At 38.4% G+C, this 27,803-nt stretch overlaps 1 pseudogene; it reads left to right on the top strand.

Moving 5' to 3' along the window:
• Positions 1-22,840: 22,840 nt before the first annotated feature.
• LOC123600945 lies at positions 22,841-26,933 on the top strand (annotated as a pseudogene).
• Positions 26,934-27,803: the final 870 nt, after the last annotated feature.

Here is a 27,803-nt window from a genome sequence, read left to right as displayed (position 1 = left end):
AGCATCCTGGTGTACTATACTTTCCCATGTATGTCTTCTCTCTACAATTAAAATGGAAATTCCTGAGGGCAGACACTTTTATGTCCCATAGTATCATGCATCATTAATTTCATACACTATGTGCTCAGTGAGTATTTGTTGAGTGAAGGAATGGATGAATGAATGAGAGTATAAAGCAATAGTAAATCATTGAATGAATGAGATGCATTGTCAGTATTAAGTATTTAAGGAAAAGGAAAGTCATTCCAGATTTTTATCAGGTTGAACCTCTTACCTTTACTTGGGTTAGTTTTTTTGTTTTTTGTTCTTTGGGGTTTTTTGAGACAGAGAGCTCATGAGTGCACGTGCCAGCAGATGAGGGGCTGAGAGAGGGGGAGGGAGAGAATCTAAATCTTAAGAGAGTCTCCATGCTGAGCATGGAGCCAGACGAGGGGTTTCGCTCTCACAAACCATGAGATCGTGACCTGAGCCGAAATCAAGGGTTGGATGCTTAACCGACAGAGCCACCCAGGCGCCCTTAAGTTAGTTATTATTAGTGTCACTTTACAGACCATGCAACTGAGGCCAAGAGAGACTAAAAGCCTTGTAAAAGGTCACACTGGCCAATATAGAGCTCTTTATTCTTCACTATTCTGCTCAGTATTAGTCTCTGTCTTTTCAATACTTGGCAATGTATCATGGGATTATCTTCCTGGAGACCCTACCTGGTTCTTTTCATCCTTTTCTCATTAACTCCTTCTTAGTCCCATGCCTAAGGTATAGGGTATAGATGAACACTTACTTACAATAAAATGTTGTCCTACTCATTATAAACAAGGTAGACATGGTCTAAATAAGTCCAAAAAGCAAAAACCTTTCAAGATCAAAAGTAATTCCCAGATTAGATCTATGGACATGGGGAGGAAGAAACTTAGATCAAAAGAAATAATCAAAATGTTCTCCTTGGTAGAAGTCTCCCTGGACTTGGTTCAGAGCCTACAACTGGAAATTCTCAGGGCACGCTTAGTCTTCTTGCTGTTGGCAAACTGCCACAGAAACATTCCAACCCAGCCAGGACCCACTGGAGAAGCAGGCATCGAATCAAAAGAGCAGAGCACCTGCTTCTAGGGACAGAATGGACCCAGCTTCATAGTGGCCCCCCCCAGACCCCAAGAAGCATAAAGACAACTAAAGAGGCTAATTCTGATATAACAGGAAGAGTTAAGTCTGCTCTTGGGAAATCTCTGGCAAATGTTCTCACAGTTTGATTTGTGAGAACAGCAGTTCCTGATAAAAGCCCAGAAAGAAGATAGTAACTATTAACACCCTTGGGCTGAAGCCCATAACTCTTTTGACGGTCTTTCTGCATGTTAGACAAAGGTGAGCAGAAAATTTACAGGCAAGTGGCGGATGGAGCAGCAGCCCAGCATTAAGGGGTAGTTCTCACCCAGCTTTTTAAAAAGATACAAAGCCATATGATCCTGTGCCTTTGCTTCCCTCACAGTAAAATGGGTTTGATCCTGGGTGAGGACCGTTGTGCTTGTTGTAAAATATCAAATCTGTGCTCTACAACTGCAGGTCAGATATCCCAAGCTGCGTCAGCCTGGAGTGGGAATGTCACAGAACAATACTCAATACTCACCTAGAAGGAGACTTCCTCTTATCCTGCCTTTCTAGCCCGGGAGCCCCTGGGTACCTGATGTGTGCTCTGCAAGGTCCGCTTCCTCCTGACAGTCCCTACCATGTACCCAATGCCCCCAGAACACTGTGCCCTTCTCTTAGCTGCACTGACCCCATTTGCGCCCCTACTCTGGGCTGAGGGATGGTCCCAGCCCCACAAACATTTATGTGGTGCCCTAGTGCTCTCCTCCAACACTCACCTCACCAAAGCGTGGGAAATCTGGTTCTCTTCATTTGCACTGCACTCTCTTCCCAGACTCTCAGAGCATATAGACCCTTGAGTGAAGTATTTGACTGGTTTCTGTAATTAAGGTTCCCTGAAGGGTTGGGGTAAAAGACCATTGGAGAAACATTTATTTCACTGTGTTACAGTCTGTCTAACGTGTGCTCATCTTGACATGTTTTAAACATAATAACTATACCTTCATCATACTTATCATAAATAACTCCTGGGACACCTGGGTGGCTCAGTCAGTTAAGCGTCCAACTCTTGATTTTGGATCAGGTCATGATCTCACGGTCTGTGAATTTGAGCTGTGTCTTGCTCCATGCTGACGGTGTGGAGCCTGCTTTAGATTCTCTCTCCCCTCTCTCTGACCCTCCTCCACACACTCTCACTCCCTCTCTCTGTGTCAAAATAAATTAATAAACTTAAAAAAATTAACAAAAAATAACAATAACTACTTAATGACCTCTACTATCAATCCTTATGCACATTTCCTTGATTTTTGTCCAATAGGAAAAACTCATTATTGCTGATTTATTTGAATCAGGATCTAAATAAAGACCTCACAATGCATTTGGTTGTTTTATCTCCTCAGTGTATTTTATCCTATAATAACTCACTCTGCTTTTTCTCTACTGCCATTCTTGTAGGAGCATAAAGCATATTTGGAGAAACTGAGTTACACTTCCTATAGAACGTCCCATCTTTGGGATCTAACCAATCATATCTTTGTCATTTAAGCAATTCTTTTATCCCTCACATTTCCTGTAAACTAGTAGCAGTTCTAAAGACTCGATTGGAATCAAGTTCAATTTTTTAGGCAAGAAACATCATAAGAGATACTTCTTGTTGTATCATCTCATGAGGCATATAATATTTAGGCTGTACAACTTTTCAAGACACTAAGATTGATCACAGGTTGTATGTGGTGTCAGCCTGACCCTTCCATTATAATGTTCCCCATCAACATCTCAGCTAATAGTTTTAGCCTCATTAGTGAATGCTGCCTAGATCAATTACTTCATTAGAGGTTGAAAATGGCAAATTTTTAAAACTTCTACCTTTCATTTTGCATTTATTGTTTGGAGTTCTTTTTTTTTTTTTTTTTTTCAACGTTTTATTTATTTTTGGGACAGAGAGAGACAGAGCATGAACGGGGGAGGGGCAGAGAGAGAGGGAGACACAGAATCGGAAACAGGCTCCAGGCTCTGAGCCATCAGCCCAGAGCCTGACGCGGGGCTCGAACTCACGGACCGCGAGATCGTGACCTGGCTGAAGTCGGACGCTTAACCGACTGCGCCACCCAGGCGCCCCAATTGTTTGGAGTTCTTCTATATAGAACCCACTTTATCAGATATCTAGTAACTGAAATATAGTTGGCATACAAAAGATAAAATGAATGCTTTCTCATTATTTATTCATTTACAGAATAATTATTATCTAGCAACTTCCAATGGAAACTATTAGGCTGTATTTTGTGTTTGTTGTTGTTTTAGGTATCATTATGAACTCATGGGTTTTTTACTTTTTTTCATTTTTTTAAGTTTATTTATTTATTTATTTATTTATTTGAGAGAGAGTGAGGCAGAGAGAGAGAGGGAGAGAGAAGATCCTAAGAGGCTCTGCACTGTCAGAACAGAGCCCAGTGCGGGGCTCAAACTCACAAATCATGAGATCATGACCTGAGCCAAAATCAAGAGCCAGAGGCTTAACTGACTGAGCTACCCAGGTGCCCTAGGACTTTTTTTTAATCAAGCATTACAAATATAATAGAGACTTCCTAGGCAGACATCTCCCCTATCTCATTGCCCTTCTTTTTCTGTCAGAGGTAAATACTATCATGAAAACATTATCATTCTTGTTCAAATTTTCATTCTTTTACCACATATTTTATATACATACACATTTAATAGCATTGTTTTATGGATGTTTAAATATTACAGAATTGTATTACACTACAGGTATTTTGCTTCAACCAGTTTTTCCCATACGATACTATTTTTTTCATAATTACCTATATTGGTAGATATATTGCTGATTCATTTTAACTGCTGCATGTTATTTTATTTTATATATCACAATTTTTTCTGTTAATAAATTCTGAGGTTTTCAAATTTTGCTATTATAAACAATACTGCAATGAATATTCTTCAATACATCTCCCTGTGCACACAGCATGAAAATTTCTCTAGCATATATTTCTAGATATAAAACTATTGGGTCATAGCATATAAGCACCTTCAAATTTGCTAATTATAGCCAAATTGCTCTCCAAGATGGTTGTGCAAATCTATACTCCCACCAGCAGTGTACAAAAGACTTCATTTTCCTCCTATACTCAAGTAAAAGAAACAATTTTAGTGGCACCTGGCTGGCTCAGTTGGTGGAGCATGCGACTCTTGACCTTGGGATTTTGTTTGAGCCCCACGTTGAGTGTAGAGATTACTTTAAAAAATAAAGTCTTTTATAAAAATTTTAATAAATAAGTACATCCAAAAGTAAGATAACTTGTATGTCAATTATACTCAAATTTTAAAATTCTTTTATTTTTTTATTTAAAAAAATTTTTTAATGTTTATTTTTTTTTGAGAGAGACAGAGACAGAATGGGGCAGAGAGAGAGGGAGACACAGAATCCAAAGCAGCCTCCAGGCTCTGAGCTGTCAGCACAAAGCCCGAAAAGGGGGCTCAAACTCGCAAGCTACGAGATCATGACCTGAGCCGAAGTCAGACACTCAACCGGCTGAGCCACCCAGGTGCCCCTCAAATTTTAAAATTCTTAATAAATAAAAGGTTTCATGTTCTTCTTACATCCTCACTCAAACTTGGTATTGTCAGATTTTTTTTTTTTTTTTTTTTTTTTTTTTGTCCAACTCATGGGTATGAGATGATTTCTCCTTGGTATTGTAATTTGCACTTCTCTGATCGCTAGTGGGGTTGAGATTCTTCTTATATGTATGTTGGCTACTTGGATTGATGTTTTTATACAGTGTGAGAGCAAACATAGTAGCTAAGACCACAGGAACCGGAACCAGACTTCTAGGCTCAAACTCGGGTCCACCAGTGAATTTAGGTAAGTTATTGAACATTTTCAGTGCCTGTTTCTTCATCTATAAAGTGGGGACAATAAATACCTATCTCACAGGGACACAGTAAAGATTAAAAGAGTTAATATATCTCAAGTGCTTAGGACAGTGCTTGCCTGTTACCATTATCATCATTATTGGTTTGTAGGGGCTTTTTCAATATTCTGGATACCTTTTCTCTGTTAAATTTTGCATTTTAAATATCTTTTCCCAAATGTCTGCATTTTTGTCTTTTTATTTTGTTTATGGTATCTTTTGTTGTTGCAGAAAATTTGCTGTTAATATAATATGATAAAAATTATCCTTATTTTTTCCTATAGGTGCAAACTCTAAGAAATATTTTTCTTTTTTTAAAGTTTATTTATAATCTCTACCCACAACATGAGGCTTGAACCTACAACCCCAAGATCAAGAGTCACATGCTCTTCTGACTGAGCAAGCCAGATGCCCCTAAGAAACCTTTCTATACACAAGGTCATAAAGACTAATATTTTCTTACCTGTAGGATTTAAAAATTTTTTTTTACTTGTAGGATTTCAACCCACCTATGATGTAAGAGAGGGATCCAATTTTGTATTTTTCCATACAGATAATCAGTTTCCCAAGCATTATTTTTCCATCAATTTGTAATTCTACCTTTATACTGAGTATATGATGTACGTATGTGTAAGTGTGTTCCTGGGCTTCCTATCCTGTTTCAGCAATTTATTTTCCAATTCTTGCATCATCCCATGTCCTAACTTTTAAGACTTATTTAAAAATAAGCCTGGGGGCGCCTGGGTGGCTCAGTCGGTTGGGCATCCAACTTCAGCTCAGGTCATGATCTCACAGCTCGTGAGTTCGAGCCCCATGTCAGGCTCTGCTGACAGCTCAGAGCCTGGAGCCTGCTTCGGATTCTGTGCCTCCCTCTCTCTCTGCCCCTAACCCACTTGCATTCTGTCTCTGTCTCTCTCAAAAATAAACAAACATAAAAAAAAATTTTAATAAAAATAATAATAAAAAATAAAAATAAGTCTGCATATCTAATAGAACAAATTCCACCATCTTTTTAAAAATGAAATCTGGGTTCTAGGCCCCTTGCTCTTCCATGAAGTCTCCTAGAACTCGAAGAACGGTGTAGACTGTGTCTAACATCTCAGAAAGTTAAACCGGGAGAGACTGGCTGCTAGCCGCTCCAACACAGAGCAAACAGAGGCAGTGGAGAAACCCCACATTCCCAGAATTTATCTGAGCAAAGTGTGGAGATATTTACTATGAGCCAGTTGTGGGGCATAAGCGAATATGTGCCTTTGTGGGATCATCTTAGTTCCATTAGAGAGGATCAGCTTCTATAAAGAAGTAGTGCTGTCATGGGTGGAAACTAAGTAGAAAGGGTGCATTCTTTTGCACGAATTAAATTGTAGGTGAGAGATTCTCAGAAATAGGGGGTCTCAAAGAAAGCCCATAGAGAGTTCCATGATTAAAAAAAAAAAAAGTTAGCTTTAAACTTCCGCCCAGTCTAGGATGTTCTGGTAACAGTTCATAATAGTGCTGGGCAAGTAGGAGCTTTCCTACTGCTCCCCTCCCTCCCCCTACTTCAACCCCAGAGGAGTCAGAGACTAACTAATGAATGCATGAGATGGAAGAGGAAATCAACTGAGGGAAACAGATGAGATAATACCCTGTTGTCTATTCCAAACTTTCCACCTGCTGCCGGCCCAGGTTGAGGATGAGGATAAGCTTTAACTTTGTAGTGCTAGAAGTTCGACTGTTACCTAGAACTATACGTTTTAATTCATAAACTGAGATGGTTTTTCATGATCAAAAGACTTTTTACTTGGAGTGGCCAGAAAAGACTATAGATTTTCATTTATTCATAGGTAAGAAAGAACCAGTGCCATATATCAGCTTTTAAGGACAATAGCAGGAAGAAAATAATGACACTGCATGGCTGTGTTCCATGGATCCTACTTATTTGAAGTATCAGCTATCTATATTTTTTTAGTTTTTATTTTAATTCCAGTTAGTTAACATACAGTGTTATATTAGTTTCAGGTATACAATATAGTAATTCAACAAATCCATTCATCACCCAGCGTTCATCACAAGTGCACTCCTTAATCCTCCATGACTCCCTAACCCACACCTATTTCACCCACCCACCCTTCTACCTTCTGGTAACCATCAGTTTGTTCTCTGTAATTAAGGGCCTCTTTTTTTGATTTGTGTCTTTCTCTCTCCTCTTCCCCTTTGCTCATTTGTTTTGTTTCTTAAATTCTACATATGAGTGAAATCGTATGGTATTTGTCTTTCTCTGACTTATTTCACTTAGCATTATACTCTCCAGCTCCATCCATGTCATTGCAAATGGGTATCTATTGTTTTCACTGCACTTCCAAATTAAGTTTACTAGTCCTTTGTTTAGGAATCCTACATCTACATTTTTCTTTTCTTGTTTTGTCCTTGTCAGCAGTATCAAAGTTATACTAATTCATAAAAAGATCTGAGTGGCCTTCCTCCCTTTTCCATCATCTGAAACAGGCATAACATAATGGTTATATGTTTATTGATGATTTTGTAAAACTGGCCTCCAAAACCCTCTAAGCCTGGGGACTTTGGGGGACAGGATAATATAATCTGTAATTCTCCTTAGGTACAGATAAGGTTTCAGGGGCCTGGAAACTAGCAAAGGATGGGCGCACCATTATCTCTGTGCATTGTGGGACCACCTGCCCTCCTCTGAAGACACCTCAGGTATCATAAATGCCTCACAGGTGCCTCAGGAGAATACCAGTGCCAATTTGGATATCAAGTTTGGTAAAGTTGAATTTTTTCTCTTTTTAAATAAAAATCAGATAGAAATTGAAAAAAAAAAAAAAAACAGGAAAAATATTGCCTCCCCAGACACCACCAGAACCTCTGTATGCCCCCTAGTCCCCATCTTTGGAGACCACTGCTCTAGAGAGTGAACTGAGCATAGCCAGCAGCTAAAGCAATTCCCTTACATGCTCTGTGGAGAAAAGGAGCAGACAGGAAAAGGGAGCCAGCATTGGGCAGTGGCCACGTGCAGGTATTTTTAACCTGTGGGAGGCAGCATGATATTGTACATTTTAAAACTAGTCTGATCATAAGAATCACAGAGCACACTTGTTAACAAAAGAGGTTCCCAGACTTTAGCCCAGACTTATTGAATTATAATTTCTGGGGCAGAGCTGGGAGTAGACGAGAGAATGTGCCTGAGAACCTCTATGTTCAATAAGCACTCCAGAAAGTCTTGCAAATGGGCAAGTTTGGGAAACACAGAAAAGGAGAAAAGGCAAGTACTTTGGAGTTAGGCTCCAGTTGAATTATAACTCACCTTTTAATAGTTGTGTGGCTTGGAGCATGTTACTCAATCTCCATCTGCCTCCATTCCTTCATTTAGAAGAGGGGTTAATCATACCTGCCTGATTCTTTAGTTGTAAGGATTAAATGAGAGGATATATGTAAACACTCCACACAATGTCAGATACTTGGTAAATGGTCATCTTTATTATACAGAGAGTTCTGGGAGAAGACATTAAGCTTAAATTACCAACCTACAAAGACATTCATTCCTGAAGTTGAGATAAAAGTACAGTACCTCAGTTTTTCTTGCTTGTTCTGTATCCAGTCCCATTTTTCTGATAACAGTGCCTGTTTTTTTTTCTTGGGGACACACGACCACTTTCTATTGCTAGTTCACATGGTTCAGGTTGATGGATTTGACCCTGCCTTTCACCCACAGGGGTGAGCATGATTAAGGTGTGGCCAGTGAATATACTCCATTCTCCCTGGCCATCATGATGGATTCAGAGTAAAGAGCATAACCCAAGTTGGTCCAGTGAAATTCCATCTTGGAACTTTCACCAGAGATGTGAGCCTGGAACTAAGCTGCCACCTGCCATCTTGCCTGAGGAGGGGAGTGCCCATCTAAGAATGCAGCAGTAGAGGAGAAGACTCACGATATGGAGATCATGGGACCAAAGCTTGAAGATATTTTTGAGCCCTGGAATCTAGACATGCTGAAGCAGTTCCACCCCAGGATTTTTCAGTTATGTGAACCAATAAAAATTTTGACATAAGACAATTTGATTTAGATTTTCTGTTACTTGCATTCAAAAGAGTCTTGACAATGATTGTAAGCCATCTCTTCTATTTTAGTCTCCAGTTTACTGTGTAATCATGCAAGCCTTTTCCTTGTCTGCTACATTTCCTAACTTTATTAGGAAGAAGCAATCCCATGGCCTTAGCATTTAGACTTGATGGATAATGGAAATTGCTACGGCATGATCACTCTCCAGGGATTAGAAAACGCAAATCCTTTCCATCTAAATGGATTCTTTTCTCTCAGGGTGGGAAGGAGCTGATATTTAGGTAAGTCTCTGTTTTTGTTCTCTAAACTCTGAGAATGGTTGCCATTAAAGGGCAACACAACAATTAAAAGCTGTTGGATCAGAGAATGACAAGCTTGGCTGGTATGCAACACTGTGCAGCTGAGATGATTATTCTCAATTAATGGGCAAACATTACACAATTGTCTCTTTCAAGTCCAGAGTGCTAATATATAATACACAATCAGAGGGCATTGTACATTGGAATATAACTCATTAGCCAGTGCCAATTCTTTACTCCCAGAAATGAAATAGTCCCTTGTCTATGAAAGCTGCTATTTTGAGTCTTCTAAATTTGCAGTTACAGACCAGGTGAGGGATATCAAATTGGGAGGAATCCAAATGAAATTTGGGGTAGGAATTCCTATGGGAACTCATTATTAAGGCAAAATGGTGGTAGAACAAGGAGCGTGGCAGGGCAGCAGTGGAAGGTATACTTTGACCTCCCCAGCCTCCCACCAGGAGCCAGACTTAAGGACCTTTGGCAAATCTGGCTGAGGCAGCATCTGCCCTGTTGAGGGACATCCCAGAATGGACATGTCCCTATGTGACTGCCCAGTGAATACCAAATAGATTGGGTCATTTTATTCAAATCTGGAGTACTTGGCTGTCCCAGCACATGCTCTGTGGATGAACTCAGAGCATGCTTTAGTCCCACGTAGCTGCTGAAGTCTGAGCAGCTCATAGAGCAAGGGACAGAGGTGAGGAAAACACAGGGAGGGTGATCAGAGAAGTCTAAGGAAGGGGATTGGATTACAGTCAGATCACAGGGTGTGGGAGACTCTGGGACAAATTCATGGGAGAGCCTAACCAGCTGGCACGGAGCTGAGAACTGTCACAGTCAGCTGTGCTGAGCCAGCTGCATTATGTGCACATGTAGAGTGCAGGGTAACTGGGAGGAGGAAATCTTAACAGTTACCAAAAACACCCACAGTCCATCAACTCACCCAACTGAAAAACAAAGCATGACTCTTGGACTCTAACTCTCGCAAAGCAAAGAGATATCTACAAGGTTATCCAGTTTCTTGCTTCATAGGACATGTCTTCCCCAGTCTTTCAAAGGAGGCTTCTAAATGTCAGGGCTGTGCTAGGTTCTAGGGATATGGGGGAAATATGTACAGTACTTTCCTCTAAGGAGCTCACCACTTAATCAACAATTACCAACAACAACAACAACAACAAAAAATGCAGTAGGAGCTGGGACAAAAGAGAGCATAGGTACTACAGGAGCCCAGAAAACAGCACCAGATCATGTAAGTTGTGATTTAAAGCTAAAGAATTTGTGAGTTTCTTTAAACACACATTAACTGCTCTTCACATGCCCCCCAACATTATGCCTACCCAACAGTGTTCTTTCCTCCAAACCAGTCTCATATAGGTGACCCCAACATGGTAAAAAAAAAATCCCACCATGACTGTCAAGGCCTAGTAATAAATTGAATGTTTTATTCTCCCCTGTGTTCTCTGTATACATTTTCACATCTTGTTTTGTTTTTTTTTTTTTTTTCTTTTCAAGTGTGTTGTTTACTCTGGTTGGTAGAATATGATATTTAAAAGGTCAGGGTTTAATTTTATGGGCCATTTAGCTTCATTTGGAATGAGGACAAAGCCCCCACAACCAGAGGTATATCTGTCAATCAAAGCCAGAGGCTGCCAAAATGTCTGCTGTGACCTTGGTTACTGGGAGCCAGAGCAAGAGACCAGAGGTGGTTTACTCCTTTCAAAGCTATCATCATTACCAGGTAAGCAATCAGTTGGAAATAGGCATTAGATAGTTTGGCAGCAGTGTATATTCGTAAATAAGGGTAAGTGTGTGTGTGTGTGTGTGTGTGTGTGTGTGTGTGTGTGTAATGTTTTGCAATTCCCCTGAGGGCAGCAAAAATAATAATTATTATGAACCTACAAGCATAATCCCAGATACTGACAAGCACTTTCCCTTATAACTTTCATGTCTGTGTTCAATATCGCCTCTTCACAAAGCCCTTCTCTGATCAGCGCTAGAATGTAAATTCACAGGAATTGTTGTCTATTTCGTTCACGGTCCATAAAATGAAAGCCCTAAGCTTTTAAAATATCAAATTCCATCAATTACATTAAACAACACACTCAAAAAGAAAGACAAACAGAGATGTGAAATCATATACAAAGAACATCCACAGTGAAGACACAAACATTAAATGGTCACTAGACCTGAAGGGCCTGGGGGCTGTTTCCCCATGTTGAGGCAGTGAATATGAGACCAGATGGGATGAGAGAACTGTTGAATGGGTGTAATAGAAGATGTGGCATTTCAAGAGTGATATATGTCAAAGACAACCACTAAACTCTTCACAGCTTACATGGTCTGGTGCTGTCTTCTGGGAGCAGTTCCTAGGACAGTGCCTGTCACATGGACGCTGCTCAATAACTATTTATTGAATGTCTAGTGGAATAAACAACCAAGTTCTTTAGTGAAGCTTTTCTTTCTTTTCACTTAGCTTTATAAAAAAGTAGCACATTGAGGGGTGCCTGGGTGGCTCAGTCGGTTAAGCGCTGACTTTGGCTCAGATCATGATCTCAAGGTTCTGAGTTTGAGCCCTGCATTGGGCTTGGTGCTGACAGCTCAGAGCCTGGAACCTGCTTTGGATTCTGTGTCTCCCTCTCTCTGCTCCTTCCCCACTTATACTCTGTCTCTCAAAAATAAATATTTAAAAAAAATTTTTTAGGGGCGCCTGGGTGGCGCAGTCGGTTAAGCGTCCGACTTCAGCCAGGTCACGATCTTGCGGTCCGTGAGTTCGAGCCCCGCGTCAGGCTCTGGGCTGATGGCTCAGAGCCTGGAGCCTGTTTCCGATTCTGTGTCTCCCTCTCTCTCTGCCCCTCCCCCGTTCATGCTCTGTCTCTCTCTGTCCCAAAAAAAATAAATAAACTTTGAAAAAAAAAATTTTTTTTAAAAGAACATTGAAATAGTTAAACATTTATTTTAGTGTAAAAAGATAATGCCAAGTCTTGATCTCACCCCATTTTTCACACACCCAGTTCCCACATCCTAATAGCAACCTCCCCCATTATCATTTCCATTAGTTTCTTATTTATCCTTCCAGTTTGTTTATGTAAATCACATACAACTATATTTTTATTTAATTATGCAAAATATAATGTGATATACACTCTGATATTAACCTTGCCTTTTTTCACTTAATAATGTAACCTGATGAACAAAGAAAGTATTATATTTGAATACTATATGAATAGTATACAGTCATAAAAAAAAAGAAGGAAATCCTACCATTTGGACAATATAGATGGATCCCCAGGGCATTATGCTAAGTGAAATGAGTCAGACAGAGAAACACAAATATTGTATGATCTCGTTTATATATGGAGTCTAAAAAAACAAAGAAACTCATAGAAGAGAACAGGTTGGTGGCTGCCAGAGGCAAGGGGTAGGGGTGAGCAAAATGAGTGAAGGTGATCCAAAGGTACAAACTTTCAGTCATAAGATAAACAAGTTCTGGAGATATAATGTACAGCATGATGCCTATAGATAAAAATACTGTATTGTATATTTGAAAGTTGGTAAGATCTTACAAGATCTTAAAAGTTCCCATCACAAGAAAAAAAATGTAACTACATGAGGTTATAGATGTTAACTAAATCTACTGTGGTGATTATTTTGCAAGATATACATACATCAAAGCATTATGTTCTATAATTTAAACAAATACATTGTTATATGTTGGTTATATCTCAATAAAACTATGGGGGAAAATATAACTTGGAGATTCTTACATATTCAACTTGGAGAATGACTTAAAGTTTTTTACAGCTCCAGTTAATTCCATTGTCTGACTGTTCCACAGATTATTAAGCCAGTCCATGTGGATGGACGTTTGTGTTGTTTCCAATCTTTTGCTATTAAAAAGAAAACAAAATCGCTCTATACTATATGATAGGGTAAATTCCCAGAGATGGAGCTGCTGGGTCAGATAGTTGATATACTAGTAATTTTACATATATATTGCCAAATTGCCTTCCAAAGTAGTTATACAAACTTATATCCTCATCAGCAATGTAAGAGGAAGTCTGTTTCCCCACAGCCTTGCCAACAGAGTTTTATTTAACTTGGAGTTTTGTTAATTTAATAGGTAAAAAAATAGTATCTCAGGATGGTTTTGATTTGCATTTCTCTTATGACACAGAGCACTTTAGTTCTAAGAATGGACACTTCATAGTTTTCTAATGTTTCTATTAGGTTAATAGTATTTTTATACTTCACTTACAGGAACACATTATATAGGGAGATTAGCCCTTTCTCTGTAATGTGAGTTGCAAAAACTGTTTTCCACTGCTGTGTTGGTTAATGTTTAACAGTGGTCTCTGGGGAAAATATGCCCTGGTTCACAGCATTTGGCAACTTCCATGATGTAAATGTTCCCACCACAGATAATTTCAAGCTACCAATATGACATCTCTAAATGTGGAATTGGAAAGAGATGTGCAGCAGCGGACCATTATATAACATCTCCACGGTATAGACACAATACGCATAAATAACCTCAAGAGCATGGATGACAGTAAAATGTAGTTAAACAATTAGAAAGTGATGCGTTTGGAGTATTTTTTACCTTTGTTTGTAACATTCTGTGTTTAATTATAAGCCTGTATGACTTAATTTTAAATAATGGCTGTGTTTGATAATCAGCTTTCAAAGTTCCTGAAAATTAAATAATCAGCTCCTGTAAGCCACTGCAGGCCATCTCCAATGCATTACTGCCTCTTATTCCATGTGTTTTTTGCCTTTTGACTTTTTCTCAAATGATGTTTTTCACCATACAAATGTTTGATTTTGATGTCATTCTTTTGTTTTTGTTTTTTAAGAGAGAGAGAGGCACCTTGGTGGCTCAGTCAGTTAAGCATCCGACCTCGGCTCAGGTCATGCTCTCTCAGTTCATGGGTTTGAGCCCCACATCAGGCTCTGTTCTGACAGCTCAGACCCTAGAGCCTGCTTTGGATTCTGGTATCCCTCTCTCTCTCTCACTCTGCCTCTCCCCCACTTGTGCTCTGTCTCTCTCTCTCTCTCTCAAAAAATTAACATTAAAAAAAATTAAAAAGAGAGACAGCACTAGCAGGAGAGAGAGGCTGAAGGAGAGAGAGAGAATCTTAGGCTCTATGCTCAGCGCAGAGCTCAACACGGGGCTCCATCTCATGACTGTGAGATCATGACCTGAGCTGAAATCAAGAGTCATATGTTTAACAAACTGAGTCACCCCGGCACCCCTGATGTAGTTTTATTCATCAATCATATTTTTATGAGTTCAGAATTTTGAATAATGATTCGAAGACCATTCCCATTCCAAGATTATAAAAGAATTTTCTCATGTTTTCTTCTAGTACTTTTATGGTTTCATTTTTACATTTAAATCTTTAATCCATTTGTTATGTGTGAGAGGTAGGGCTTCTACTTTCATTTTTTTCAGAGGCCTATCCAGTTATTTCACACCAGATGCTGAATGGTTCATCTTTTCCCATCCTTAATAATAATAATAAAGCCATCTTTATACAGTGCAGCTTTCTTGATTTCAATGATCATGGTATTTACCATCATTGGAATAAAAAGTTTTAATTATGATTGCATTTTATGAACAGCTTCCCTGTATCTGCTCATTTGATTCTTTAACCTGTAGTGGTAGGTTGGATAGATTATAATAGCTGTAATATTTTTACGCCCAGCATACTTTCCCATCCTCTGCTTCCTGAATCCTTTAGGGAATTCTCCCTCCATGCAAGGTGATCCTGGAAAGGATCTATGGTATACTGGCCAAGTCACTGGGTTATACATATGATTTAGCCTGGCCAATCAACAAATCCCACCACACAGTGATTGGCTAGGGTTTAGACATCTAACCTGAGCAAGGCAATGTAATCTTCCTTGGGACTAATATTTGAATGAGATTTTCTGTTAGAATTGTTAACCTGGTAGATACATTTTTTAGATCTTCTTAGCTGACACAAAATTAAAATGGTGTGAGAATAAATCCAAATAAAAACAAGTAGAGCTAAGAAATGGAGAGCCAGAAAGTTCTGAAGGGATTCTTTAGGTCTCAGGATCCAGCCAATGCCCCTTGGACATCCAGAATGAAGCCTATAAATTCCTCCCCCCGCCCCCCCACAACTTAACCTAGTTCAACATGGCTTCATATAGCTTACAATCAAAAGAGTTCTAATTCTCGTCAATAGATATTATTGTTCCCATATTACAGAGGAAGAAACAGGAGCTAGGAGAGTTTAGATTCAATCATGATGAAGAGTGTTTCCCACTCTTAGCTCTTACTTCCTGGTACCCATTTTTCTAGCACTGACTCTACCTACTCCCCCCAATGACCACTTTGTGTACCGTATCCCAAAGAAGATTCTCTGATGATGACAGGAAAAAAGGCCATGAAAAGGAATGGAGGCTGCTTATTATCCTTTAAAATATTCAAGATCCTAAATTAGATTGTTCTATTATTTCTTATCAGCTTTTCCTATAGCAAGGTGAAAATCTCCTTGACTCAACTTCTCAATATAATCAAGGTCTTGGCTTTATCCCTGGTGTCTCTGGCTAGACGAATGTAAAAGGTTGTTATCCAGCAATGATATACTCAAATCAGCCCCAGAGCTTCATTGCACATTGGGAGAACAAATTTGTTTTTTTAAAGCTCTTTTATAATTTGTATTTCTTCATGCGCTCTGGAGTAGTGAATACCTAGGAAACAGAATAATACTGAGTTGGAACAAGCTCCTCTAAAAATTCTTTTTCCTATTGAACAGGTAACAATTAGAGCTTCACAATTAGACATTTTTTCTTTTATCTTGAAGTATAGATTGCTGTTAAAATACAAACAGCCCCTGAACATGTTTACACTCAAGTCTTATTCAATATGTACACCTTAATGTGAATTCATTTAGCAGATTATTTCCTTGGAGTATTATTTTCACTGAGGGAGTAGGAGGCAAAAGAGGATAAGTAGTCAGAGAAGAAGACTGAGAGGAGAGGTAGGGGTGCTACTGGCAGGAGAAAGAGGTTGGAAATGGAAAGATGGAGACAATTACTAAAGGCTTACCTTCCCAAGTCATTTCTGAGATACAGCTGTGAACCACAGTCAGGATTAGGACAAACTGATATGACAGCTACCATTAGGAATGAATTGGATTAGACAGGTTCTCTCAGCCCTGAGGGGAGGCTCTAATTTAGCACCAGAACCAGCCATCTCATTATTTTCACATTTTCTTCTACTAGATCATTTTTGGCATTGCTCAAAACCCTTCATGAGCTGGAATCAATTTGCATCCAGAAACAGACCCTACCATTTGTAGCATGTAACTGCAGCTGTCCCATACTGTCAGCAAGCATCAACTCCGTGAGCAATTTACTACCTGGACAGAACATTTCAGAAGCTTATCTGTTCTCAACTGTCATCCAATATCCTAGTGGATTCCTCATCTATAAAACTTTAACTACCCAAACAAGTTCTTATTCCAAGTTTCTTATAGTGGCTAAGAGTGTCTTTGTTCCCATTTTTTGTGACTGCACCCACCTTCATTTGGGTCGCATGCCAAGGCTTCTAATGTCCTTTGGTCAAAGTCCAAGTGAAGGCAAAACTATGTTGAAAAAGAAGACATCATCAAAATGGCAGCTAGAAAGCTCCAAGCTTTCATCTCCCCACAGAAATATTTTCTAAAAGCAGAAACTAAACCAATCTTACTGGATCTCTGGAAAACACTCAAAGGTTTACAGCCACCAACCAAACACCTAATAATAATAATAGTAATAATAATAATAATAAGTGATCTTCAAACAGTAGGGAAGTTTTGTGGCATTTTTACTCACCCTTAGTCTACCCCTCCCCAGCATGGCAGTGGTTTGGGTCTTGAAGTGGTGGTAGCCTAGTTCCCAGTACTATCACTCAAACTGGAAGGAGCAGGGAAGACCTTATTTGCAAATTAGTGTGTATATCTGTTAGAAATTGTCCGGTGGATACCTAAAGGACTGAGGTAAGGAGCTTGTCTCTGTTATGTCTAACTTGGAAATCATACAGGAAAAGCAGTGGACACTACTCATAAATTTGCAAGATGACTACAGACCCACAGACTTCTGGGGCAAGAGATTACAAGTGGAAACACAACAGACTATTTAAGGCACAGAGGAAAACCTGGGATGCAACTGGGAAATTAAGGGGAAATTAATATATGGGGGAATTTAGGAAGCCACATGCATATCCAAGCAAGATGCATGCTCAGAAAAAGTCTGAGAAGATCTTAAGCTTTCACCTTGAGCAGACTGCTAGCCTCAGAACAAGCCTACCTAAGTGCTGAAGGAATGCCCTAGCATAAAATCAATCTACAAACACTGGAAGAGCTCTGGGCATTTAAGGAAATCTCTATAAAAACAAGTGCCAAATGTCAGCTAAAGGCACAGAGACTTCAGTGATCATATGCAGAGGATTGGCCTCTGCAAAAATAGTTGGGAAAACACTAAAAAACTACAGACTACTACAGACTTCAACAACAACAACAACAACATACACACACACACACACACACACACACACACAATCAAACCCTGGGGAAGGGGGAGAAATGTGATCTCCAGAGGTTACTATATTATAATAGCTAAATTCCAATTTTCAGCAACAAATCACTAGGTATAGATAAAAACAGAAAAATATATCTTATTCAAAGAAACAAAATAAATTCACAGAAACCATTCCTGAAAGAGCCCAGACATCAGACTTACTAGAGAAAACTTAAATATGCTCAGAGACCTAAAGGAAAACATGGATAAAGAACTAAAGAAAACCAGGGAAATTATGTACAAACAAAATAATAACAGCAACAAAGACATAAATTTTAAAAAAGAAGTGAACAGAAATTCTGGAGCTGAAAATTACAACATTTGAAATGAAAAATTCACTAGAGAGATCCAACAGCAAACTTGAACAAATAGAAGAAAGAATTAGGAAACCTGAGAACCAGACAATTGAAATTATGGAGTCTGAGGAGCAGAAACAAAAAGAATGAAGAAAAGTGAACAGAATCTAAGGGACCTGTGGGATACTATGAAACATGCCAACACCACATTATGTGAGTCCTAGAAGAGAAAAGAGAAAGGGGAAAAGACTATTCGAAGAAATAATGTAAAACATCCTAAATTTGATGAAGTACATGAATCTACAAGTCCAAGAATACATAAATTTTATGACTCCAAGAAGCCCAATGAATTCCAAGTAGGGTAAACTCAAAAAGATCCAGTTGAGACACATTATAAGCAAACTGTCCAAAGCTAAAGAAAGAATCTTGAAAGTGGCAAGAGGAAAGTGAACCATCACCAAGTATTAGGGATCCTCAATAAGAATATCAACCAATTTCTCACAAGAAACCTTGGAGGCCAGAGGAATGTAGAATGAAATGTTTAAAGTGATAAAGAATAAAAACTGTCAACCAAGAGTTCAAAAGCCACCAAAACTTTCCTGGAAAAATAAAGGAGAAATTAAGACATTCCGAGGTAAACAGAAACTCAGGGTATTCACTATCATTCGGTAATGCCTTACAAGAAATGCTTCAAGTTAAAATGAAAGGATGCTAGACAGTAACTTGAAGCTCTATGAAGACATAAAGATCTCTGATAAAGGAATTAAGAGAAAAAATGCATAAAATAATTACAAATCTATGTTATCGGGCACTGTTTGGGGTCAAATTATGTCCCCCTCAAAATTAATATGTTGAAGTCTTAACCTTCTGTACCTCAGAATATGACTTTGTTTTTGTATAAGGTCATTGCAGATAAAATTAGTTAAGATGAGGTCACAATGTAGTATGGTGGGCCCCTAATCCAATATGACTGATGTAATTATAAAAAGGGGAAATTTAGAGACAGGCCCACAGAAAGAATGCCATATGACCATGAAGGCAGAGACTGGGATGATGTTTCTGTAAGTGAAAGAACACCAAATATTGTTAGAAAACCACCAGAATGTAGGTAAGAGGCATGGAACAGATTGTCTCTGACAGCCTCAGAAGGAAGCAGTCCTGCTGACATGTTGATCTTGGACTTCTAGCTGCCAGAACTGTAAGATAACAAATTTCTACTGTTTAAACCACCCAATATGTGGTAACTTGTTAGAGTAGCACTAGGAAACTAATATAGGTACATAATATATAAAAATGTGACTTGTTACATCAGTAACATAAAGTTGGGTGGGGAGGGGGATACAGCTATAGAGAAGTGGAGGTTTTGTATGCAATTGAAATTAAGTTATCAATTCAAATTAGGTTGCTATAACTTTAGGATATTTTATGCAATTATCATTGTAGTCACAAAAATATAGCTATTGAATACATACAAAAGGAAATAAGAGAATCACAATATGTCACTACAAAAAAATCAACAAAACACAAAAGAAAGCAGTAATGGAGTAAATGAAAAACAAAAAACTATAGGACATATAAAAACGAAATAGCAAAATGACAAATGTAAGTTCTTTATTATCAGTAATTATTTTATTTTTTTCTTCCAAGTTTTTTATTTAAATTCCAGTTAGTTAACATATAGTGTGATATTAGTTTCAGGTATAATTCATCACTTATCAGTAATTACTTTAGATGTAAATGGATTAAACTCTCCAATCAAAAGGCAGAGACTAGCAGAACTGATTTAAAAATATGATCCAACTATATACTGCCTACCAGAGACTCACTTTAGATCCAAAGACACATAAAGGGACTGAAAATGGAAGGGTGGAAAAAGATATTCCATGCAAACAATAATCAAAAGAGCACTAGGATGACTATACTAATATCAGACAAAGTAGAAATAAAGTTAAAGTCTGTTACAAGAGACAAATAAGTATTGAGGAGGGCACCTGTTGGGATGAGCACTGGGTATTGTATGGGAACCAATTTGACAATAAATTTCATAATAAAAAAAAAGGAGATAAATAAGGACATTATATCTTGACAGAAGATTCAATTCATCAAAAAGATATAAGTATAAGCATGTATGCACTAATCAGCATATATATACATATATATATATATCAGCATATATATATATATATATATGCATTCATACATATATTCAAAACAATTCTGAATAAATTTTTAAAAAATTGATATCATGCATCTTTAGGATTATTTAATTTGAGAAAGAGAGACAGTGCACAAGCAGGGGAGTGGCAGAGAGAGAGAATCTCAAGCAGGCTCCATGCTGTCATCACTGTCAGAGCAGAGTCCAATACAGGGCTCAAACTCACAAACCATGAGATCATGACCTGACCTGAAACCAAGAGTCAGATGCTTAACCAACTGAGCCACCCAGGTGCCCCCAATGCATCATCTTAGCAAAATAGAATGAAACCAGAAATCAAAAATAGAAGGGAAGTTTAAAAAATCAAAAATATGTGGAAATTAAAGAACATAGTCTTAAACAATCAATGAGTTGGAGAAGAACTCACAAGTGAAATTAGATAATACATTGGTAAAAATTAAAATGAAAATAAAACATATCAAAATTTATGGAATGTATCAAAAGTAGTTCTAATAGGGACATTTACAAGGGTAAAAACTTACATTAAAAAGAGGAAGGGAGAGGGAGAAGCAGAAAAGGAAGAAGAAGGAGGGAAGAGGAAGAAAAAAGAAGGAGGAGAAGAAGAAGAGGAGGAGGGGGAGGTAGAGGAGGGAGGAAGGGAGGGAAAAGAAAAAATATGGAAGGAAGGAAGGAAAGGTATCCACATGGGGGGGAGAAAAAGGTAAAATTACCTGTGTTCACAGTCAACACGATCTTATATGTAGAAACCTTAAAGATTCTACACACACACACACACACACAACACACATACACACAAACACTGTTAAAACTAATAAAAAATTCAGAAAACTTACAGGATACAAAAATCAACAGTCAAAAAGAGTGCATATTTCTATATTGCTATTTCTTTTTTTTTTTTTTTTTAATTTTTTTTTTTTCAACGTTTATTTATTTTTGGGACAGAGAGAGACAGAGCATGAACGGGGGAGGGGCAGAGAGAGAGGGAGACACAAAGTTGGAAACAGGCTCCAGGCTCTGAGCCATCAGCCCAGAGCCCGACGCAGGGCTCGAACTCATGGACCACGAGATCGTGACCTGGCTGAAGTCGGACGCTTAACCGACTGCGCCATCCAGGCGCCCCTATTGCTATTTCTATATAATAGCAATAAACAATCTAAAATGAAAATTCCATTTACAATAGCACCAAAAAGAATAAAGTGTTTAGAAACAAACTTAACCAAGGAGGCAAAATAAGTGTGCACTTACAACTATAAAATGTGGCTGAAAAAAATTAAAGACAGAAATAAAAGGTAAGACATCCCACGTTTATGGATTGGAGACTTAATAATATTAAGATATCAATACTATCAAAAAGCAATCTACAGATTCAATGATGTTTCTATCAGAATCCCAATGACATTTTTTGCAGAAATAGAAAAATCCATTCTAAAATTCACACAGAATCTCAAGGGACCCCAAACAGTCAAAACTATATTAAAAAGAAAAATAAAGTTGAAGGACTCACACTTCTTGATTACAAAACTTACTATAAAGCCACAGTAATCAAAACAGCATGGTACTGGTATAAGTATAAACATATAGAATAGAGACCCAAGAAATAAAGTCTAATTTTGTGGTCAAATGATTTTCAAGAGGGGTGCCAAGACTATTTAATGGAGAAAGGGTAGTCTTTCAACAAATGGTGTTGGGAAAGTTGGATATCCATATGCAAAAGAATGAAACCGGACCCTTACCTTAGCATCGTATGTAAAAATTAACTCAGACTGGATCAAAGACCTAAACATAAGAGCTGAAACTATAAAACTCTTAGAAGGCAATATAGAAAAAACTCTTAACATTGGATTTTGGCAATGATTTCTTGGATATGACATTAAAAACAAATAGATGACAACAATAAAAAGTGGATAAATTGGACCAAATTAAAATTAAAACTTTTGTTACTCAAAGGACACTATCAAGAGAGTGAAACGATAACACACCAAAAGAGAGAAAATACTTGCTGATCATATATCTTATATCCAGAATATATAGAATTCCTACAACTCAACAACAACAACAAAGAAACCAATATAAAAAGAGGAAAAAGACTTGAAAAGGCATTTATCCAAAAAAGATACACAATTGGTGAACAAGCAAATGTAAAGATGCTCCACATCACTAGCCATTTGGGAGATGCAAATTGAAACCACAAGGAGATACTAGTTCATGCTCAAAAGCATAGGAAGGAAGGGAGGGAGGGAAGGAGGAAGGGAGGAAGGAAGGAAGGAAAGAAGGAAGGAAGGAAGGAAGGAAGGAAGGAAGGAAGGAAGGAAGGAAGGAAGAGGGAGGGAGGGAGTAAAAAGGAAGTGTTGGTGAAGATGTGAGAAACTGGAACCTTTTTCAGCCATTTGCCTCATCGCATCCAAGCAAACAAGATGGATCACCAGCAGCTCTACTGGAGCCATTCGAGGAAATGTGGCCAGCATTCTCATTTCTTGCTGCATCTGCTCAAACCAGCATGCTCTGAACTGGAAATACAGCCTCAATATGTGCTGCTGGTGTTTCTGTCAGGACACGAAGGATATAGGCTTCATTAAGTTGGATTAACTGAACTTCCTTGAATGGGTTATCCAAGATACCTACCTTAACTGCAGATATCCAAGATACCTACCTAGTGTCAACTCATTGTACATAAAATAAAAATACTTCAATTATGAAAAAAAAAAAAAGAGTTGGAACTCTTGTTCACTGCTGGTGGGAATGTAAAATGCAGCCACTTTGGAAAACAGGTGTTGTGGTCCCTCACAAGGGTAAACATAAACTATACCTATTACCATAGGATTCAGCACTTCCACTTCTAGGCTTATATTCAAAAGAATTTAAACCAGGGACTCAAACAGATACTTGTATACCAATATTCATAGCAAGACACTCCAAGTGTCCACGAACAGATAATGGACAAACAGAATGTAGTATACATACACAATGGAATGTTTTCTAGCCTTAAAAACAAATCAAATTCTGGTACATGCTACAACATGAACAAACCTTGAAAACAGTATGCTAAGTGAAATAAACCAGATAAAAAAAGGACAGATATTACATGATTCCACTTTATAAGTTACCGAGAATAGGCAAATTCACAGAAACAGAAAAGTAGAATAGAGGTTTCTAAGGACTGTGGAAAGGGTAGAATGGGAGTTATCGTTTAATGTACACAGAGTTTCTGTTTGGGATAACAAAAGTGTTCTGGAAAGGATTAGTGGTAACATTTGCACCACAATTAGAATGTACTTAATGTCCCTGAATTATACACTTAAAAATGGTTAAAATGGGGGGCTCCCGGAGGGCTCAGTTGGTTATGCATTCGACTTCAGCTCAGGTCACAATCTCATGGCTTGTGGGTTCGAGCCCCATGTCAGGCTCTGTGCTGACAACTCTGAGCCTGGAGCCTGCTTTGGATTCTGTGTCCCCTCTTTCTCTGTTCCTCCCCCACTTGCATTGTCTGTCTCTCTCCCAAAAACAAATAAATATTCTTTAAAAATGGTGAAAATGGTAAATTTTCTGTTATGTGTATTTTACCACAATAAAAAAACTTAACTATACTGGGGATGAAATGTGTTTTCATAGCCCTCCCAAACCACCCATTAAGTGTCATTTAATTTTTTTCCCTTTATTTAACCAAAATTTATTGAAAGCTAACCAATTGTCAGCTCTCTGGCAGGTTCTCAGCTTTCAAAGATACACAAAAAAATAGTCTTTGTCATAAAGGACTTTATAATGTGCTTGGAAAAACGTAAAGTAAGATTAACAGATAAAACCATGTGATAAGTATCATGGTATTGGTTAAGTATACAGAAGTTATGAAGCACATAGGTAGGAGCATTTAGCTCAAGCAGGAAATATCTGGAAACATCCTTTCTAAAGGATATTAGTGACTAAGCTGAATCTCAACATATATGAGTTAGCCAGAGGAAAGGGGAAAAGGGTTTCTCAGGCAAGAGACGTGATACGTAAAAAGACACAGACAGTACAGAGAATATAAACAGATTGGGAAAATATGCAGATTGGGAAATATAAGCAGAATATAAGCAGATTGGGAAAATATGATAACATGAAATTGGTGATGGTAAGGTGATGAGAGGAAGATAAATATTGGAGAGTAGACAAGGCTCAGAAAATAGATATCTTACATTATATGGGAGTTCGAACTGTATCCTAAGGGCAATGAGTAAAACACTGTACAAGCTTTTAGAAAGAGAAATCATGTGATCAGCTCTGTATCCCTGGCTACACTGTGGAGAATGGACAGAAGAGGGGCTCAACTCACCAGTCTTACACATGAGAACTGGTGAAGGTCCTGAACTAAGGTGCTGGTAATGGCCATGGAGACCAGCAGAAAGAATTAACAAATGTTCATGATAACAACTCAGGAGACTAGTTACTGGTTGGGTATGGGTGATGGGAAGACTAAGGTTTCTACCTTGGGAAATTTGGTGAATGGTAATACGATTCACTGAAATGAGAAACTCAAAGGAAGAAATAGGTCCAGGGCAAGACAAATCATTTTTCTTTGGAAATGTTGCATGTGAAATGATCGTGGGGCAGGAACAGATGGCTATTCGTTGTGGAGTTCAGGAAAAATGCTTGATGTACAGATATATATTGGTGAGCCCACTAAATAAAAAGGAGACTTTGCCTTAAATTCAAGGAATTGACATCTAAATATAGAATCCCATTGTAGAAGCAAATATACTCCTTCCAACACAGGGTAATTTAAGGAATGGAGCAGCTCCTCCACATGACATCAAAATCGAACCATAGGAGCAGTTGCCCTCTCAACTTTGAATGCAATAAACTTATGATAATAAACCAATTATTGGTAAACCTGGAAGCTTTCCAAATTGGTTCTCATTTTGAAGCAAGGAGGGACTTCTTCTATATACCTTGCCTATGGCAATTCAAATCCTAAATCTCCTTTTATATTTGAGATGAATCCTTTGGAAATTTTGTCAACAACCAGAAAAGAATAACTAACAAAGAAAAACAAAATGAAATAAAAATAAAACAAGTGTTAGTGTGCTGTATTTTTTTATGGATATTCATCAGTTTTTCCCATACCTGTTCTTCCTTCCTTGTACTGCCAACAGAAATTCTTCTTCCTAACAAGTGCATTTTATTTGTAGAAGAGTCCTAAAAGCAGAAGAAATGGATGAAATAAATACTGACACATGCAACAACATGACTGAGCTGTGAAAACAGGCTAAGTGAAAGAAGTCAGGCACAAAAGAGTACATATTGTATTATTCCATTTATATTAAATGTCCACAACAGGCAAATCCATAGATAAAGAAAAATTTTTGCTTGCCAGGCTCTGTGGGTGGGAAGAACAAAAGGGTGACTGCTAGGGTGTACAGGGTGTCTTTTGGGGATGATGAAAAATGTTCTGTATTGGTTGTAGTGAAGAACAATTCCATGGATACACTAAAATTATGGGAGTGTACACTTTAAAACAGGTGAATTGTATGGTATGTGAATTAGATCTTCAATAAAACTGTTACTAAAAAATAGTGGAAGAGGGAACACAAGATTGGGCCAGAGTAACATGTGATGATGGGAAAAGGGTCAGAAAGTTGCTGACTTTGCCGATGGAAAAAGGAGACCAGGAGCCAAGGAATGCAAGTGGCCTCTGGAAGGTGGAAAAGACAAGAAGATGGATTCTCCCCTTGAGCTTCCAGAAAGGGACAGCCCTGCCTACACCTTGCTTATAACCCAGCAGGACCTGTGTCAAGGCCCATAGAACTAGAAGACAATACATTGTGTTGTGTTATGCCACTAAATGCGTGGTAATTATTGTTATGGTGGTCATCAGTTGTGAGTGAGAGTAGGAAAGGAGGTATTGGGGGTTTGACAGAAGAGATGTTAGGAAATAGTCATCTAGGAAAATAAAAGAACGAACTGACTAGCAAAATGTAGTACGAGTACAAGCCCGCATTAGGAAAACACTTAAGGGAATTAGGAACACCTTTCCCCCCATCCAGATGGCTACTATGGGAATTCTATTTTTGTAATACCTATCACTGGACAATATTGCATTGATCTAAAGATGACCATCTGTCACAGGTTTGGTAAATCGCCATCTTACACTCCTTACCACAAATGCCTTCTAGATTGGGTTATTAACAAACTCACTGTCCCCCAAAATGAAAACAATAGGCAGCTAACTAAAGTCTTAAAGAAGTACTGACAAAACAAAAACAAAAACCCTCAATCCTTGCATAGGGTGCTGTGATTATTGCTTAACCCTTAAGACAAGCCACAGTCCAAATGTATATGCCAACAAAAAGTACACCCTAAAATAGTCGAGTTCTCCCTCTTCAGAGGAATCTCCCTAAGCTCTCTCTCAGGGATGGCCCTGTGAGATATAAACATGGGAAATTCTCCCAGAAGACAGAACCTGGGGCACACATACTGAAATTATTCCTTACTAAGGGGGTGAGTTAACAAATGAATGTCTATGAGATCTGCTGGTCCTATGATCTCCTTCACTCAACTCTTCAGCAAGATAGGAGATAAAATCTGTAGCTGTGACCACTGTATGTCACTTTCTCTTTTCTTCTTTCTAAAGGTTTTTAAGTTATAAATATCCTGTTTGTCTTTCATCACTTTACGTTTGTATTCTAGAACAACATACACACATTTAATTCATATGAATTCAAGTGGGCCTGAGAGAAAGAGGCATCAGATCATTTCACTCAGCAAGTGACTGTTCAGGGTAAGCATGAGAGAGAAGACATAAATGTGTCAATTCCTCAGCTGGTCTCAGTTTCCTACCTGGTGCAGTGTGGACACCTAGCAATCTGAGTGCACATCTAGAGTCCCTAAATAGAAACCAACAACTTCCTCTGGTGCTCAATTGAAGGAAGAGCAATCTGTTCCAACACAGGAGGAAAAATCCACTGTGTTGGACTTTATTGAGAGGCAGCGTGGCAGCCTCCAATATGGCTCGTAAACACTACACATTTTGCTTTACGGTGATTTAAGAGATTTTCAAAGGTAATTTTAACTATACGTGATTTTTAAATTTGTAATATGCATTTGTTGTATTAAGAATTTTCAGGGCGGGGCACCTGGGTGGCTCAGTTGGTTAAGCATCCGACTTTGGCTCAGGTTGTGATGTCATGGTTCATGAGTTCAAGCCCCACATTGGGCTCTGTGCTGACGGCTCAGAGCCTGGAGCCTGCTTCAGATTCTGTGTCCTCCTCTCTCTCTCTCTCTCTCAAAAATAAATAAACATTTTTTTTAATTAAAAAAAAAAAAAGAATTTTGGGGGCACCTGGCTGGCTCAGTCAGAAGAGCATGCAGCTCTTGATCGCAGAATTGTGAATTCAAACTCCA

The sequence above is a fragment of the Leopardus geoffroyi genome, chromosome D1 (assembly GCF_018350155.1).
Source record: "Leopardus geoffroyi isolate Oge1 chromosome D1, O.geoffroyi_Oge1_pat1.0, whole genome shotgun sequence".
NCBI classification, from domain to species: domain Eukaryota; kingdom Metazoa; phylum Chordata; class Mammalia; order Carnivora; family Felidae; genus Leopardus; species Leopardus geoffroyi.
The sequence above is the reverse complement of the archived record's forward strand: the minus strand, read 5'-3'. Positions and strand labels throughout refer to the sequence as shown.